The sequence below is a fragment of the Lemur catta genome, chromosome 12 (genome assembly GCF_020740605.2).
Source record: "Lemur catta isolate mLemCat1 chromosome 12, mLemCat1.pri, whole genome shotgun sequence".
Taxonomy (NCBI): domain Eukaryota; kingdom Metazoa; phylum Chordata; class Mammalia; order Primates; family Lemuridae; genus Lemur; species Lemur catta.
The window spans coordinates 24,541,289-24,560,172 of record NC_059139.1 but is presented as its reverse complement, the minus strand read 5'-3'; the positions used below and the strand labels follow the sequence as shown (position 1 = coordinate 24,560,172).

General features: G+C 39.8%; 1 protein-coding gene across 1 annotated transcript in view; it reads right to left on the bottom strand.

The window, feature by feature from the left end:
* LOC123648142 (pikachurin-like) overlaps positions 1-18,884 on the bottom strand; it is a 62,425-nt gene that overhangs the window by 7,451 nt on the left and 36,090 nt on the right. The gene's annotated exons all lie outside the window — the stretch shown is intronic.

The following is an 18,884-nucleotide window of genomic DNA, read 5'->3' as shown; positions in this document are numbered from 1 at the left end:
AATCTCTCTGAGTCTCATGTTTTCCCGTAAAATAAGAAATAGGATTAGGTTTGATGACTGGTGATGTCCTTTCCAGTACTAACATTCTGTGACCCTAAAATTCACACTTTTGATTTAGACATATGGCAGGCATCTGTCACATTAAGCAAGGTTTGAAAAAGAAACAACTGGAGAATTTTACTTACGGGGATGAAAAAAGAAGTTAGTTCAGCATGGAAAAAAGAAGTTAATTCAGCATGCTTTGGGGATTGCAACTTTGTGTTCGATATTATATGCCTAGAAGATGTGATCTATCATCATTTATCAGAATCCATCTTCATTCAAAAGAACCAGGTTGTATTTTAAGTCCCTTTTCTTAACAGCTCTTAGCAATGATGAGGGAGGAACGCTTGTTCTGCATTTCTGAAGTTGCAGTATCATGAGAACAGAGTTTCCTTAAGCACTGTTGGACTCTTTTCCAACTGCTTTCCTTCCACCACAGATGTGGAGACACTGATTTAGGCCCACATTTCTGAACTGAGGGAAGCTAATCTGTCAAAAGACTTGGGGGAGGGAGAAATTGGGGACCAATTTGGTCCCTCCCATTTTCGCTCGGCACCTAGACTATGGAAAGCAGTAAGCTGGGCAGGTGTAACTCCTGTGCAAACCCAAACTTTCCCTCAGGTGGGCTGTCCCAAAGTCTGGGCTGGGCAGAAGGGGGTTTGCAAACCCATTTTGGCCATTACAGTAAGCCGTGTCTTCTGACCCAGCCCTTATCAGACATAAGGTTGGCATTTGATCCATCTTCATCTTCATCCTTATCATCTTCATCTGCTGTGTTATCTTGTTTCTCAAATGATTCCAAAATTAGGCAGAGAGGAAAAGTGCTCTGTGAATTGGGCCTCTTCAAAATGCAAACACCCACCAGAATAAGAATGGTTGGAGAGCAGGGGTTCCCCAAGAGGCAACAAGTCACAGACAGAACCTGGGGCATCTCCTTCAGTGCAAATGTTCAAGGATTGGTTGGTTAGATGGCGTAATGACAGGTCAGACATGTGACGTGAGTCCCTTCAAGTCTCCCCAAGACCCTGTATGACCAAAAGGGTTGGTTCGAGCCTCACCTCTCAACAATTTATTTCTTCTCACCTTGCTCCAGCTGCATTGATTCTTTCAATTTTTTGGACACATCATTCTTTGTTCTGGCTCAGGGCCTTTGTACATGCTGTTTCCCATGCTTGGAAATCTTATCCGTAACTGCTCATTCCTTCGCCTTTTTAATTCTTTTATATTTCTGCTCAAAGTCACTGTCTTAGGGATGTCTTCCCTGTACCCCAGATAAAGTCAGTTTCCCTTCTTGTAATGTTCTCATATCTATTTCCTCTTTAGTGGCATTTTGGGTGTGTACTCACATGTTTATTTGTCTGATAATTTCATAAATGTGATTCTCCTACCAGCATGTAAAATCCTTGAGGAAAGAAACTCCACCCATTTTGGCTCCCATTATACCACCAAACCTCACTCACTCCTGACATCTTGTAGGAACTTACAAAACATAGGGGAAATAGAAAGAGTGAACTTTTGGAATAGTTTAAGCAAAATAAAAATATATTAAAGGAGGATTTATCTGTGTTCTTAACAGCAAAAGTCCAGGTACAATAGGACCTACGCGAAGAGTTCGAAAGCTATCCTTTCCAGGATCTTAAGCACTATATTCTTGGAAAATAATACGTATCTAGAGCCCCTTCTAAAATTGATGTTCTAAGTGGCTTTTCTGCATTAAGTTGCTTTGGGCTATATGCTTTAAATGAAGTCGGGCCTGCTACCCTGGCTAAAAAATGACTGAGCCAGGATCTATGGCTGACCCTGTGATGATCATACCCAGATCAACCACTTCTGAGGGCCTTGGTGTGAAGATCTGTGCTTCATATTGGAAGGAAAGGCAGATATTCCAACTCCAGCTCTTTCCTCTCTCACCTGCTTCTGCTGTAGATAATATAGAAGCTAAATACTGAATTTCTCAGCTTCCTTTGCATTGAGGGAAGGGGGGTTCAGATGGCAGTTTGGGTCACTAAGATGCAAGTGGATGTCTGTTGGAACTTCTCTTCTTCCTACATGTTCTTGGGCAGTAATGGTGGTGGTGGTGGCTGCAGCTGCAGCAGCTAATGCATTCTTGACTGAAACAGATGACAATCAAACAGCTCAATTAGACCCCCTCTTAGAAAATACTGCAACTGGGTGCAAGCTTTGTGGCTAAGTCACAAGAGACAAGAGCCCTGCTGTGCTCCTGAAGACCACTGGGTGAGGTTTCTGGTTCTGCGTGAAGAGGTCCTGCTCAGCATCTGCCTCAGCAGCACAGGGGCTCACAGGGTCTGCAAAGATGCTGGATGCTTTCTCTTGCACCCCTCTTTCCCCCTAAAAATTTGTCTGAATCTATTCCTTCCAATCTGAGCAAATTTAGCTAATCCAAGGGTATGTTTCTATGGTCGTAGGGGTGGGATTGGTGAGGGGGAGCAGCTCTAAGTAATTGCCATAGGCAGATATATTTGTTCTTTTTCTGCTCATCACGCTTCGTGAAACTCTTATTTGACCACAGCCTAAGAATGGCACCTCAGACACAAAGTGACTTCCAGAGCCCTCTGCTCAAAGCTTCTTCGACTCCTTTATCTTTATGCACGTACACACAGAGGAAGCGCAAACAGTGCCTAACCCCTGTGGGGTACTGCCTTTTGAAGAACATAAACCAGTCAAACAAACACAAGCCACTGTGTCTTTCTCCCTTGGTGTCTCCCTTTCTAAAGATAATGGGGCCCTGGAAAGTTAAGCAGATGGCCGGAAACCAAGGTGTTGTGCAACTGCTTCTCTGCCACCTGCTGATGGAGGAGATACACAGGCAAAGCATAATGGGAGAGGCGTCTGTGAACACAGTAGGAAGACCCAAGATTATATTTTCATCATGGTATGCTGACAATTTCAGACTTGCAGTCCTTGTAACTTTAGAGAATAATGAATAATAATTTACTGACAACCTTCTGTGGCAATACTTAAGTACCGAAGGTGGGATGAAGGCAGTATAAAATTTAGACAGGTAATGAAGACATTTCTAAGCAGCTAAAATGGTGGCTGACATTAAGAATTCAGTGTTAAGTATACAGCAGGCACTCAATAAGTATCTGTTAGATAAATGAGTGAATGAATGTTTTCTATCCAAGCAAAATCTTCTTTCAAGGTATTCTGCACACAGTAAATGCAAAATACATGTCTCTTGAAAGACCCCACTTTAATCTGGGTAGACACTCCAAGTCAGTCATTTCATTGGGATCTTAGTGGCAATTGTCAACCAACTATTAATGGCAGAAATCTATTGCCCATAGTGTCAGGGGGAAATGGCTCTAAAAGTGAGTGTGCTCGTGTGCTAGCTCGCTCTCTCGCTGTCCCCCTGCCTTCTGCGGGATACTTTGGCAGTATATATCAAGGGTTTGAGTTATTTAATTATGAAATTCTACTATTAGGAATTTATCCTAAGAAAACATTCATGTGTATAAAAATGTTCATTCTCACTTAAACATTTTAAAAAGATTTGATGACACATGATATGTTCAGGGACGACTTTATGTTTGGAAAACATGGAGGTCACTGGTGCGTTTCACTGTGGTAGCAGGGGAAGAAGCAGATGGAATGGGTTGAAAACTGAATAGGAATTTTTTAAAAAGTGGGTACAGTGAATGCAAACAACACAAAAACTCTAGCTTAAAGGAAAGCAGAGAAATGGGATGGTAGGTGGAGGGTTGTGGGGACAGGGAGAAACTTTTCTGTAAGTAGAAAATATTAATATATGTTTGTATGCTCATGCGAATGATCCAGCAGAAAAGCAGAGAGAAAAAGATGGATCATGTGGAGATAGATGAGTAACCATTAATAATACAAAATTGGCATATATAGTATGTGGTCTCCAATTGACTCCCTCAAAAGGGGGCTCCGTTCGCATCTTGCATTTGAAAACCGGGAACTAGAAGAGGGAGACAGAGATGACAAAGAGAGAGGAGATAGGCTTGTGGGTGGCTCGCAATCCAGTGGGGAGGGAGATACACACACCTACAACTACACGGCAGGAGGACTAGTGCTGTGATGGGAGCAACCAGAATCTCCATGGAGTTTCTGGGGTCCCTAAAGTGGCTTTGCATTGGGGTATCAACTGTGGTTCAGCTCATTTTTAGGTATTCTGATGAGCAAATTGTTCAAACCAGAAAACCAGAGACACTTACACCCTCTCATCCCTTCTTACTCCTTTAAGACAAAGTGCTAGGAGAAAATAATTACCAATGCAAAACTCTAGATTCAATAAATGATGTTCCAAAGTAAAAGTAAAACAAAGACATGATCACAAAGCCTGAGAGAGTTTATCACTAAGAGACCTGTAAGGATTTATTGAGGAGTATACTTCAAGAAAAAAAAGAAGGAAAGAGTAAGATGCAAAGGGGAGTGGGCTAAGAAACTGGTAAACATATGGATAAATCTAAATAAGCATTACAGCTTAAAAATATGCCTAAGCATGTGGCTGTTAAACAATGTGGAACAAAAATACTGAAAAGTAACATGTAAGACAAGAAAAATTGATTTGGATTAAAGCTGCTAAGATCTTTTTATTGTCTGAGAGGAGGTTAATAAACATTGATTGATAATTTGAAGTTAACAATTTATGGATAGTTAATAAAAGAATATATAATATCATCCCAATAGAGGGGAAGAAAGGACTAAGAAAGTATAGTCAATCCTCCAGAAAATAGAAAAAGAGTAGAAACAAAGATCCTCTTTACCCAATAAAATATGGAAAATGCAAAGTAAATAGCACAAAATAAGATGGTAGAAATAAACGAAACATGTCAACAATTTTAATAACTGTAAATGTAATAACCTTGTCATTTAAAAGACAGTGCTCATTCTACTGCATTTTTAAAATTTGAGCTACATGCTGTTTCCAGAAAGTACCTAAAGCATAACACACAAAAAGATCAAAAGTAAAAGAATATAATAGATACTCTAGGCAACAGATAAGAGAAAGCTAGTGTACCTGTATTATCATTGTACAACATAAACCTTGAGGGAAAAAAGGAGAAGCATCTTTAATGATAAAGATGATTATTAAATAATGATTAAAAGAGTCATCAGGAATGTAAAATAATTCTAAACTCATATTCACCTAATATTAGAATATATATGTGAGCATATATATAAAGGAAAAAATTGAGAGAGGTGCAGGGAGATAAACTAGGAAATTTTAATGTATTTCTCTTAATAATTGATAGATCAAACTGAAAAAAATTAATAAGGATAGATAAGAGTTGAACAGTGATATTAAAAATCTTGATCAAAATATGTAAACAGACTTCCATATATAAGAGATTTGGGAATAAATCTAACAAAAGCTATAAAGGACATTTATAGAGAAAATTATTAAAGTACACTGAAGACTTTCAAGAAGCTCCAAATGAGACACAACATGGTCATGCACTGGATGATTCTATATGACAAAGATGTCAGTTCCTCCAAAATTAGTTTATAAATTCAATATAATTCTACTTTTAAAAATTCAAATAATTCGAATTTTTAAAATTCCAACAGGTTTTTCACAGAATTGAAAAATTTATTCTAAGATTTCTATTGAAGAGCAAAGGATCAAGAAAAGACAAGGCAATTTGAAAAAGAACAAAGTGGACTGGAATTCCTATCAGATATCATGACTTATAAAGTTGTAGAGATTAAAACATTGTGGAATTGAAGTAGGGATAAAGAACTTGACAGAACATAGAACTCAGAAACAGATCCAGAAATGTATGGAGATCTGACATATCAGAAAGGTATCACTACAAATCAGCGAAGAAAGGATGACTCATTCAATAATTGGTGCTGGGAAAACTGGTTATCTATATGGAAAAATAAATTAAATTATGTTCTCCATACCTAAGAGTAAATCCTAGGTAGATTAAGACCCTAAGTAAAAATTTAAAACTTTTGGAATAAAATATTAGATATTGCCAAATGACCTTGGAAAAAGGAAGTAGTTAAAAACAAAATACAGGAAGTATAAATCACAAAGGAAAAAATTGAGACGTTTAACCCCATTGAATTAAACTACTTCTATTCAATGGTAGACAACACAACTGAAGTGAAAGGTAAATCACTGACTAACAGAAGATATTTGCAACACATATTATTGATTGATTAAGGATTAATATTCAAATGTGCGTATTTAATATGTATATTTAGTATTTATTAAATACACATATAATTATGTGATAAATATATAATTAATATATAGGTATATATACCAATAAAAAAGGACAAAGCATATAGTCAATTCATAGGTGACTAACAAAATTATAAAATTATGCTTAATTTCATTAGAAATGGAGAAGTACAAATCAAAACAATAATGCTATATCATTATTTTACATTCATCAGATTGATATTTAAAAGTCTGATAATATTAAGTGTTGACAAGGGTGTAGAACTTTGAATACACTGCCAATGGGAGCAGAGACAGCTGCAAACATTGAGGAACAATTTTATAGTGGGTAGTAGAGCTGAAGATGTGCACACACTACACCCCAGCAATTCCACTTCTCAGCACACACTCAAGAAGAGCTCTTGTATACATGCACAAGGACACATACATAAGATTGTTCACTTAACATTGTTTTGTAATGGCAAAAATTGGAACAACTTAAATGTCCAACATAAAAATAGTTAATGACTACACTATGGGATACTCATAAGGTGGAACACTATACAGCAGTGCAACTGAATGCATCTAGAACTTTATAATTTAACTTCATAAAAGTAAAAAATGGAAGGTTGTAGAAAAAAATCAGTTGCCCAAAGATACTAAAACATTCAAAGCAATATAATACAGTTTGCAAATAAATATATACACATTAGTACAAGAATGAAAACTTGCGGGGGGAACCAGAAATACCAGAGTCAAGCATCTCTCAGGAAGCAGGAAGGGAATAGCACTGGGGAGTGCACAGGGGCAGCCCTGCCTCTGCAATGGCTCATTTCTGTAGCACTGAGGAGACTGTGGCACCTGTTAAGATTTGACAAAGCTGGGTCATGGATACACAAGCGTTTCTGATATTTTTCCCTGTGCTTAAAATAATTCATAATTAAAAAAATAACAAAGCCTGAATTTTATTAGGAGAATAAAAATTCACACCTAAGAAAATATGTAATAAAATCAATAGCTTAGAAACTTGAGTCAGTGATGTGGGTGATGAATTTGAAATGTTCTCCTGCTGTGCTGAGAAAAATGTCAAAGATGAAAAATAGGAAAAATGATAGATATGGATGTGGCTATAGAGAACAAGATCCAAACTAAGGGATTATGGGTGTTTCTTTGGTGTTTACTAGAATAATGGAAACAGAAATATGAATCAAAAACATAAAACTTATCAGAGCTGGAAGAAAAACTTTGAGAATAGTTTAAAAGGACTAATGTTCCAGCTAAAATTAAGAGACCTACACCTAAATAAAAAATGTCAAAATGTTTACAGTATAAAGAAAAAACCTTTAGGACTCAAATGGCGATTTCCATGTAGAAAAGAAGTTGGGCAAGTAAAGAAGTATTTGATGTTGAAAAAAAAAATCCAGGAGGTGATTTATCTAGACTGTATCTGGCTTAGTCTAGACAAATCAGGAAGGCAAAGGAACTTCTACTACCTTCAGAATGTCTGAATATAGTGAATAAAAAGAATTAAGATATGTTAGAAATATCACTTTGAACTGTGGTTTAAAAGGAAAACGTCCGGTATTCAATAGCAGTATGCATATCAAGTAGCAGTCTCGAAAATATACATGAAGAATTTGCTGAATAATTCTAAGGAACAGATTAATCATCAATGCTTCTAATTTTCTAAGGGTTTTTCCTTCTGTCAAGTCCAGTCATCTCTATGGAAACACCATTTCTCAACTACAATTCAAACTGAAACCCTTAATTTTTAATGAATATCAGTAAAAATATAGCCATGCAAAAAATATTTCCTTGTCTACTGTAAAACCACTATGAAAGTCACTATTAATTATAATGCTCAATGTTCTTTACCTATACCTTTAGGAAGGTAGTTTCTTCCTAAAACTGTATCCAGAAAAAAGTTATTTTCACTGAAAAACTGGTTTGCATTTTTTTGGTCAGACATTAAGAGTTTGGTAAGACATTGCTTTCTTTTTTGTTTTTCCAAATTGGAAGCTCAGAGTTTAGAGATATCCATGGCTTAAATGACCATCTCATCTCTAATCTTGATACAGTATGTCCCCTATCTCTATTTGGTTTCTGATTATTTTGTCATACTTCTTTGTTATTAAAGCTGTGTGTCTGTGTGTGTGTGTACGTAAACAATCTCAAATCATTTTTGTACGAGTGAAATATCAACGATTGAAAATGCATTCAAGGCCAGGCGCAGTGGCTCACACCTGTAATTCTAGCACTCTGGGAGGCCAAGGCAGAAGGATCACTTGAGCTTGGGCATTCGAGACCAGCCTGAGCAAGACCCCATCTCTACCAAAAATAGAAAAAATTAGCCAGGTGTGGTGGCATGCGCCTGTAGTCCCAGATACTCGGGAGGCTGAAGCAGGAGGATTTACTTGAGCCCAGGAATTTGAGGCTGCAGTGAGCTATGATGACACCACTGCACTCTACCCAGGGTGACAGAGTGAGACTCTGTCTCAAATAAAAAAAAATGCATTCAAATGTCTTGAGCAAACTTACATTCCAAAGGCCTGCGTGGCTCTAGTAGACAGTAGCTTCAGTGTAGGCAGAGAAGACCAGGGGTAACTAAGCCCATTACTAGTCCACAGTAAAGAAAACTTCTCTTACTTTGCATATATCATGCAAGTACAGTAGGTCTTAAGTCAGGGAAAGAAGCCTGAGTTAAGTCTTCACTCTGACCCATAACCATGCCCAACATTAATTGAAAGCCCCTTAGACAGTCGGTGACAGGAGCAAGCCAGCCTCTCCCTGAGTCATGAGATGAATTTGTGCCCAAGAAACTTCTTCAAAATAAACAGGAACAAGAGTAATCTGTTCTCATTTTCAAATAGGTATTGGCATATTGATTAAACCAAGACAAAGAAAGAGGAAGAAGCAGGGGTGCAGCTGAGGGTTTCCAGGCATTGAAGCATCACAAAACCATTCTCCATCAGAGAGAAAATCATGAACTGCTAAGCCTGTGAATTCACTGTCTGAATAATAAGTGGAATTCTGTGGTGGGCTCACCATGGGTTGCTTTCTAAAGGAAGAGTTTCTGCAGTGGTTTGAAACCTACTTCTTGAGAAAATACCAACTAGCTGGAATTTACTGAGCAGAGAAAGAGGAAGAGATGGAAGGGCACAAAAAGGCTTCTGGGGACAGCTGGATGGGGATGTGATAGCTGGCACACCATCTGCTGGCATGGAGGGCTCATGCCACCAAGCCAGGAGCAATAAAGCAAGAGGTGTTGGTTGGAGCTGGATTGTGGAAAATTTTAAATGCCAGGCTGAGTGTGGCCTTTATCCTGTGAGCAAGGAGGAGCAGGAGAGCACCAAGCTAGTGGAGGTGGTTTTACATGAGCCCCACAGCGGGGTGCAGAGCGGGTTACTACTTTCTGCCTCTGTGCCCCCTACGCCTTTTGGCCTCTGGACAATGTCTATGGTACAACCCCCCTCAGCACTCAACCTAGAAAACCTTCTGCCTGGATTCTCTTGTTCCTCACTCCCTATCCCTTTGGGGAAATCCCACAACGTTTACCAGCCACTCCCAATGTCACCTTGCTGTGAAACCTTTGCCAACCCACCTCCCAGTTCCCTGACCCACAGAAGCAACCACACCCCTCCACTGTGCTGCAGGCCACACCTGATGCTGCACTTCACCACACGGATAGCTGTGCGTGTCTCTGTTCCCTGGATTGGATCGTGACCCTTGCAGGGTCTCAGTTCTCTTTGAAACTTGTTTGGCAAAAATAAATATTAGTAAAATTAATGCCTGATCCTTTTGGGGACTTACATACCTAATATACCCTTACTTTATACCTTTCAGTGCTAACATATAGTTTACATGAAACTATATTCAATTTTCCTACATATAGTCATACGCCACATGACATTTTGGTCAATGAAGAAACTCATATATGATGGTGCTCCAGAATTTTTTCATTGGCTCAAACAAGAACTTTGTATCCATTAAGCGGTAACTTGCTGTTTTCCCTTCCCCCAAACCCTGGCAACCAAATCTACTTTCTGTCTCTACAGATTTGTCTATTGTAGATGTTTCATTGTAAGTGTAATCATACAATTTTTGTCCTTTTGTGTCCGGTTTATTACACTTAATATAATGTTTTCAAGTTCCTAAGATTATAATACCGTATGTTCACTGTGCCTTTTCTATGTTTAGATATGTTTAGATACACAAATACTTACCATTGTGTTGCACTGTCTACAGTAACATGTTGTACAGGTGTGTAGTCTAGGAGCAATAGGCTAGACCATATAGTGTAGGTGTGCAGTAGGCTGTACCCCCTAGGTTTGTGTAAGTACATGCTATAATGTTCACACAACAATGAAATGGTCTAATGATGCATTTCCCAGGACATCTCCCCATGTTAGGTAACGCATGACTTTACTTGATTCAGTATTATTCAAACTACAAATTTCAAATCTCTTAGTGGATTGTAAAAATAATTCAGTGGGCCATACCACATTTTTAAAGAATGAATGGTATAAAATATAAACCTCTGCATTTAGTGAGGGTGAGTACTACTCTGTGTGACATTTGCATATATATGCAGGTATTTCTATATAGGCGGCCCTCCCTATCAGTGGGTTCCACATCCATGGATTCAACTAACTGCAGACTGCAAATATTTGGGGAAAAAAATGGATGGTTTCATCTGTAATGAACATGTACAGACTTTATTTTCTTGTCATTATTCCCTAAACAATACAGTATACCAATTATTTACACAGCATTTACATTGTATTAGGTATTATAAGTAACTAGAGAGGATATAAAGTATACAGGAGGATGTATGCAGGTTATATGCAAATGCTACACCATTTTGTCTAAGGGATTTGAGCATCCCTAGATTTTGGTATTTGTGGGGGTCCTGGAGTCAATTCTCTATGGAAACTGAAAGTATGTCTGTGTGTATTCGGCTGTGATATAAATTGTATATGCTTGTTATAGGTTGCAGTCCAAAACAGTTTGAGGACTACTTCACTTTGTTTGTTTTTCAAAATGTTGGTTAATTTCCCAGCTGACTGCCATTTTACTTTGTGCGTGGGTTAATTTTTCATTTTATTTTTGTCTTATAATAGGGTTTCTTAACCTCAGCACTACTGACATTTAGAGCTTGATAACTTTTTGTGTGGGAGACTGTCCTTTGCATTGCAGGATATTTAGCAGCATCTAAATCGTCTCTCTAGTGGTCCCTCTTCCTCTCCATGGAGTCCTCCACCATAGCCACAGTGATCCTGCTAAAATATGAGTCCGGTCATGTCACTCTGCTGCTCAGAACTTCACAATCTTGGCCTTTCACTTGGAATAAAATCCAAAGGCCTCACCAGGACCTCAAGGCTTGACATGGTTCAGCTGCTGGCAGTTGACTAACCTTCTGACCTCCTTGCCTACCATCCTTCTCCTCACTTCCCATGTTCCTGCCATGTGAGCCTCCTTACTGCCCCCAAATATCCCAAACCAGCTCTCACCCCAGGACCTTTGCACTTGCTGCTCCCTCCACATGGAGGGACTCTGCTCAAATCTCGCTTTTCAAGAGAAGCCTTCCTTGATAGTCTACCCCAAACAGCAGTGCCCACCAGCCTCCATGTCCTCTTAGCCCTTCACTTTTCCTCTTAACACTTACCATCACAGACACGGTATTACTTCTGTGATGGAACGTGATACAGACTTATTTCACAGACTCTCCCATATGTACCCCCCGTGAAGGCAGGGACACTGCCTACCTTGTTTACTGCTAAAACCTCAGCACCCAGAAATTGCCTGGCACAAATAGGCATTAAATACATGTTTCAAAAATCATGTGAATGAGTGTTTAAACAAGTGAAATCATCACTGTAGACTCAGAAACTAGATTCTTTACTTTCTTAGGCATCACCCAAACAGTTTTTAGATGAATTTCACCAGTGGTGATGTAAAAAAAAAAAAAAAAAAGCCCGACTTCACCTTAAGTTGTTTCCAGCTTTTCTTTTCTCTCACTCTTTTAATTTTCATTGTTCTAATTCTTTCCGAATTTGAAAGCTCTTTATTTACTGTTCTTTGTATCATTAGGACACAGCATTGATTACACATAAGAAAGATGTTATAAATGCCTCAGATCACTGAAGAACTTTTCTTTTGGTTGCAAAAACTAAAACCCAAAATTAGTTGCCTTCTCCCATGCTCGCTGGAACTATTTAACCACAGAAGAAGTCCTCTATCTGACCCAACACAATGGAGCGCCTCTATTTCGCGCTTATCTCAACCACTTCGGGTGACTCCAGACCGAGTCTACAGGGCTCTTCCGGCCCTGAAAGTCTGGGAACTACCGCCATCTGCTGGCTGACTTGAAAACTACCGCCATCTGCTGGATGACTCTTGGTGCTTCCTCCTGAGTGGCTATTGCTGGTCATTCCCTAATGCTTGTGAATCTTGGAATCCCCTTTTGGCCTCTGGAATCCCGTTATGATCACATGATCAAGACCAGTGATGGGTGAAACATTCCACTGGGCCAAAATAGAGACATAATTACATTTTTAAATACGGCAGATGCTAGGGTTGGAGTTCAATGGCAGCACTCATCTATGTTTAAGGCAGGCCTGATTCTTCATAGCAGTAGGAATGAGAAGCAGAGACCACCCCAAAATTCCAACGTGAGGCCCAAACTTAGAGATAGATCCTTACAGCAGATGAATATTTTTTCTTTTGAAATAAAGACTTTATTTCAAAAGGTATATACAAACATCATGTATCAGCTACTATTCAGTGTAATATAGGCTAATTGCTACCTTAGTGAATTACCAAGTGAGAGACTTGAGTTTTGAATACTGTCCATGTTGCTGACTGGCTGTGCATGTCAGTCTGGCCACAAAGAAACACAGGGAGAAATAATGGCGCTGGCCTACGCTGCTTTGAAGAGATATCAGAAGAGTAAATGTAAAGTTGGACAAACAAAAGACAAGCAAAGTCACCATCAAGAAGCCTATCTTTGGCTATACTAGTGAAATCATCTAAATATCCATCCATGAGGAATTAGTTAAATAAATGTGGTAGACCATTACAATGGAATATACTGTTATTAAATTTTATCATGTAGGTCTACATTTATTTATATTTAAAGATGTATACAGTATTTTCTTGCCCAGAAAATAAGCATATTTACTTTTTGTCATCATTACATTAAAAAGAAAAACAATTCTAGAAGACATTATATACCAAAATGTTAATAGTGGTTATATCTAGATGCTAAGATTAGAGATAATTTTCATCTTGATTTTTTAATATGTTTTATGTTGCCTAAGTTTTTTTCATTAATAATAAGCATTATAGAGCACAACAACCTTTTTCTATTTAGAGATAACAAAGATGCTATTTCTGTTTTGCAATTATTGCAATAGTTTCCTTAGTTTTCCTGTTCTTGGCCTTGCCCCTCTATAGTCTAGTGAGAGTAATTTTGTTAAAACCTAAATAAGATCTTTTTGCTCCTCTGATCAAGTGCCTCCAACCTTTCCAGTCTTATCTCTGAGAAAAAGCCAAGTCCAGTGACTTCAGGTGGCCTCCAGGGCCCTGATCAGCCTTTGCCAGCTGTGCCCTCCCACTCTCTGACCTCACCTCCTTCCACTCTTCTCCCCCAGAGCCCCTCTCCACACTGGCCTTCTTGCTCTTTCCTGAACACCCCTGAAGATCTGGTTCTTCAGAGAAAAGGAGTGACACTGACTTCAGGAATCAAGTACGAAAAGGCAATCGCCAAACTGGGTTCTTGTTCAGGATCTGCCACTAAGTGACTTTGAGAAGGCTGCTGAGTCAGTCTGGGCCTCAGTTTCCCTATGTGCAAAACAAGGAGGTATGTCCTTTCTAGCTCTATGAGTTTATAAAGCCCCAATCAATAAAAATGTGGCCATGAGGCCTCATTACCTCTTGTATTCAAGGCAATATGCTAAATACACAAAGATGGATGAGAAGGCTGTGCCCTAAATCTATAAAAGACCGAAAAATAATTCATATATTTTAAATCTGTGTAGTAGGCACCATTCTCTTATTCTACAAGGTGATACTCTTATCTGTTGTAGTGGGTTCCTTTCCTCTGTTCCCTCACATCTACCCTCTGTCCTTCTCTACTCTGCCCTGTGCCCTGGGAGGCTGACCTGTCTGGCTTCCAGTGGGTTCTGTCCATTGTGAAGCACCAGCCAGAGAAAGAAGGAGGGAAGAAAAGGAGTCAGACTATTTATTCCCCTAACTTCCACGCTATGAGGTTGTCATGAGACACACGTCTGAAGGTCACAGCTCTTGCCCAGTGGCCTCCCTATCTGTCCAGATGGTGAAAATTGCTCCTGTTGAATTCTTTCCACCTGCCCAAACTTTTGCAAATAGTCCCGTCATTAAATTTGCTTCCGATCACCCAATTGCCTGTGCCTCTATTTCCTGCTAGGAGCCTGATGACACCTAAGATCGTAAGAGAAGTCATTTCTCCTGCAGTTGCTTCTTACTTGCACATATCTGTACACATGTGTTTCATATTTGTTCGCATAATCAGACAAGATCCATCAGACTCAGCCAGCATGCGCCGTGTCCCTCCTGGTCCCTCCTACATGTCTGTCACCCTGTTAAGCTGATTTCAAAGACCTCCTCTCTCTCTGCTAAACCATCCTCTCTCATCAGAGAACCTAAGTGATTCAGAAATGCAGACACTAAGAAACAATCCCAATGGAAAACTGTATAAAAGCAAGAAGTGCTTCAAAGGAAAGAACAGAAAAGATTAACCATAAAATGCCGAGTATTAAGGAAAGAGAACAAAATGGATAATAAAGTAAATAGAAGAGATGAAAGGGAAAAATAGTTGAGATATTTGTGTGTGTGTGTGTGTGTGTGTGTGTGCGTGTGTATGTATGAGTGCATATATCACCTCAATATATTAATGCTTAAAAATCCATGGAGTGGAATAAACAGTATACAGTTGTGCATCCTGTGGCCACTAAATATTACCCAACTGAACAGATGCTCTGGTTGAAACCTGAGCACCGTGATTCCTTTTCTTTGGAAAACTATATTTTCTTATCATTTGCTTTAGTCTTTCTTCTCTATCTAGCTAGAGAGGGTAAAATATTGGTGTACTGATTCTAACTAAATGTATGATAATGTAAGATGCACAAAGGCCTCAGAAGAGCAATTAATAGGTGGCGGGTATTTAAACAGCAAAGTGAATCATTCCCTTTAGAGACAATAAAGTTGAGCAAATGAAAATTACTCAGATTTACAGGCATCGGGGCATTAGCAAATCAATAGAGTGATTACCATGGAGGAGACTCTGAATGTAAAATCACATTTGAAGTTACGTTTATGCACAAATGCATACTTAAAATGCAGGTTTGTCCAGGCTATGAGTGAAACAAATTATTTGTTCCTCTTCCTATTGTCTTTTTTTGTCTTACATTCTGAAGATTTACAAATCCATGAAGCTCACCAATTTATGGGCCTGTCCCAAGCTCCTGGAGTAATGTGGAGCAGAGCAACCTATTCCTCAGCTTTCTATTCGCCCTTCTCTGATAAGAGCAGCACAAACCTTTCCAACGCAGTTGGGTTGCAGGCTCTCCAGGTCTCTTACTTAAGAACATTTATGTGAAAATTAAATCACAGAAATCTCTACCAGGGGATACTTTCATTAGTATGCGCTAATTGATTCCTTCCAAGCTTGAAAAAGTTGCTACGTAAGAGGGATTTACCAAATTTCCTAAAAAAATTATTAAAATTTGGGGGGAAAAAAAGCCCCAGCAGTATTACACACAAGTCCTCACACTACGGCCCACAGGCCAAATCCATCCTGCCTCCTGGTTTTGCACACGAGCTAACAATGGTTTTTACATTTTTAGGTGGTTGGGAAAAAGTTTCAAAAGAATCATTTTTTTTACGACACATGAAAATTAAAAGAAACTCAAATTTCAGGGTCCACAAATAAAGTTTCTTTGGAACACAGTCATGCATATTCATTTATTTATTGTCTATGGCTGCTTTCGTGCTACAACAGCAGAGTTGGCCTAAAAATTCTAAAATATTTACTATTTCAACTTTTATAGAAAACTTTGCTAACCCCTAAGTAAATGGTTAATTTTGGAGAGATTAAAAACAAATGAATAAAAGCTAGAGGCACAATACTGTAACTCTGTGGAGTTTTTTTGTTTGTTTGTTTTTTCCCCCTTTTGTCTGAATCTAGGATGTGCTTAACTGGTGAGAGATAAGAAATTTTACTGTTATCAAACTACATTGTATCTTGCAGTTTTAATTCTCCAAATGTCTGATCACTGCAGTTTTTCAAAACTAACCAACCAAATGAAGGAATTCAGGAAATGCCACCCCAAAATATGCCACTTTGGTATGCCAATGACTTCCAACTGAGGGCACTTGGGGAGCAGCAAATGCAGGGAGAGAGAGGCTTCCCATGAACTTCTCTAATCTGCCTAAAGACAGCTCCTCCACAAGGAAGGCAACATCCCCTTCCCAGGAATCTCGGCAACCAGATTAACCACTATCACAGGAGAGGAGAGGGGCGGGCACCACACCCACACAGACTTTGTCACAGTCTGTCACCTATTCTTCAGAAGGCTTATTCATCTTTCCCCCAAATCATTTACTCTCGCCTAGGTTACCTACACCCCCAACTCCTCTACCCTGTGTATGAGCTTCTAGATCTCAAGGGGATTGGGAAGTATTCACTTTTCTTTCATGTGATGCCCTCATGCACCTTATAAAGTGTGTACCTTTTCTCCTGTCCCTCTGACTGCTGTCAGTTTATTTCACAGACTCAATTACCAAACGCTCAGAGGGTACCGGGAACAACTTCACTCCCTACACAACCAAAGCCCAGCTTCACGATTCTATTTGACTTAACTCATATGGCTTCTTCTCGCCCTCCACTTCTCAGGGAGGATAGTTTTTGTTCTTGGACTTCTGTTTCTCAATTCTGGCACTCTAATGTCTAAAGCCCCAAGAACAAAACTCAGGGCCTGGAGTCATAAAGAAAAAGCTACAGGCCGGGCGCGGTGGCTCAAGCCTGTAATCCTAGCCCTCTGGGAGGCCGAAGCGGGTGGATCACTAGAGGTCAGGAGTTACCCCGTCTCTACTAAAAATAGAAATAAATTATCTGGACAACTAAAAATATATATAGAAAAAAAAAATTAGCCGGGCATGGTGGCACATGCCTGTAGTCCCAGCTACTCGGGAGGCTGAGGCAGTAGGATCGTTTAAGCCCAGGAGTTTGAGGTTGCTGTGAGCTAGGCTGACGCCACGGCACTCACTCTAGCCGGGCAACAGAGTGAGACTCTGTCTCAAAAAAAAAAAAAAAAGAAAAAGAAAAAGCTACAGACCCGCTGACGGTCACCCATGTCAGTTACGCCATCCTGCCGCCACTGGGCATGGAGGGGGAGCACTTAACATCTTCACCTGGAAGGGTGAGCAGATGTCAGAACCTCTGCTCCACATGTGTTTCCTCAACATAATCCTGAAAAGTAGAAAAATATCACCTAACCCAGGCATTATGGTACCAGTTTTAGAGAGGAAGAAACTGAGGCCCAAAGAGGTTAAGTAACTTTCCCGAGGAGGTCCCACAGCAAGGGAATAAGAGAAGAATTTTCCCGGCCCTCAGGCCCAGACTTGCCTGCCGGATTCTGCTCTGTCTAAAGAAACAGATGTTTGGGAGAAGCGAAGAGCTCAAGGGTTGGAAAGAACTTTTCATAGGCACTGAGTAAGAGAGACAGCAGGCAGTATGGAAGCCGCTGGAGGGCGCTGAGACGTCATGGGGATTTTGGAGCACACCCTGACTGCTTCCGACCCATCCCTAGAACATGCTACACCTTCTGGCTCCACTTGCTTCCCCTCTGCTCACTGCTGTGGCCAACTCAGGCCATTGGTACCAAACAGGAGCCCTTACTTGTGACTGGGGATAAAGAAAACCTGTTAATATTTTGTGGTGATATATGTGACAGCATGTACTTAGCGTGCTCAAGCTAATCTCTGGGGACACAGTCAGGCAAAGAAAAACACAGGCCCAAATCTGGGAGCAAAACTAGGCAAAAGCCAGACTGACACATGGACACTCGCGTGACAAAGGGCATAAACAGACACACAACCAGCAGCAGCTGCACCGAGGAAGCAGGAAGGCGTGGAGAAGAAGAGTGGGTGGGAAGGGAGAGCGCGGGGCAACAGCGTGGGATCAGATTTATTGCAGAAATTTGATGGATTTGAGCCAGGGTGGGTTTGTCTCAGCTCAGTGGATGAGGACATTTCTGCAACTGTAGAAGAAAACAGATTATGGGGAGAAGAGTATGGCAAAAACCAAACCAAAACTAAACATCTCTCTTAACTTCCCTATGCAATCCCTGAGGATCTGAGACCACAGTTAGACTTATTAGGACCAGAGGAAAAAGGTAGTATGGAAAAGTTAAAGCTTATTCTAATGATCAGGAAAGAACACAGGAGTAAACTGAGGGCTTGTTTTGAAAGAAGGTTAGAAAATGTCTCTGCCTTCATCACCCCATTAGCAAATCGTACTCTCTTCATCACTAGATTCTTTCCTCCAAGGCTTCCTTTCCATCCTTACTGCCTTGAATTTAAATTCACTGGATCTGCATTCTCCCTTCTTTCCTTCCTCCCTCCTTTACTCTATTTACCTTTT